This window comes from Atta cephalotes (assembly GCF_000143395.1).
Source record: "Atta cephalotes unplaced genomic scaffold scaffold00017, whole genome shotgun sequence".
NCBI lineage: Eukaryota > Metazoa > Arthropoda > Insecta > Hymenoptera > Formicidae > Atta > Atta cephalotes.
In genome coordinates, this window is record NW_012130081.1 from 3,265,353 (window position 1) to 3,266,441 (window position 1,089).

The following is a 1,089-nucleotide window of genomic DNA, read 5'->3' on the forward strand; positions in this document are numbered from 1 at the left end:
CAAATTTAATCTTAAAAAACTGTAATAAACTTATTGCGAAAAATTAAGATTAAATTTGGGAAATTTGGGAGGATTATTAATATTTCACATTGATTGCATTGAAAGTCCGATAACTATATCAGCACACAATTATCATTTCTGAAATTAATTCATTTATATAAATATATATAATAGTTCAACATCTTAACATTCAGACTGTAATGGCGCTTCGTATTTAAAGTAATGTATTTTAACATAAACTTCTTGTTTCCAATCTTATTATTTAAATACACTTGCAAATCAATTCTGTGAGATACTATGTGACAAAAGTACAAAAGACGTTAAAGGAACATGTTTTTCCCTTCGCGAGGCGCCAATTAATTGTGTTACGCGCAACGTGTTACTCCGTCACACGAATCATTCTCTTTTCGCATTCGCACGGCGTGGTTCGAAACCCAACGCATAAAAGCGCGCGAAGCGAGGGAGTATAGCCAAGTGATACCTGCAGTAGTATGTATCTCTTCTCAAAGTGAAAACGTCGGGCCTTGATCGAACTCACGGTTCGCATTTGCATACAATCGCCCTTGCATTCGATCTCGCGCACTCTGGCCGCGTACATACATCTTCCTTCTTTTCTATTTCTTCTTCTATTTTTTTTCTTCTTTCTCTTTTTTTCCTCTTAATGGCAGGCACGCTAATTCATTGTATATTTAATATCCAGGCATCTGCGTACGGCGCGCCCACGCCGATGCGGTTGTTTTTGCTCGGCGAGGCACGAAAAGGAGAAAATACGTCGCAGCGCATCGAGCTAGAGAGAAAGGGCGAATGTGAGGGTGGTAAGAGGGAGAGAAGGGTTGCACGGGAGGGAAGGGACGACGGGGAGAGAGAAAAAGAGAGAGAGTGTGAGAGAGAGAGAGAGAGAGAGAGTGAGGGAGGGGGGGGAGGGAGGAAGAGAGACAATCGCGGACATGGCGCGACGCGTCATTGCACGTGCACGTGCATTGATACCGATATTTATGCCCGCCAGTTAATCATGTCAAAGTCGTTTGATTTGTCGTTGGCTTTTATGGAGGGGAATTAAAACGTTCATTTCGCCACAGACACTCGCCA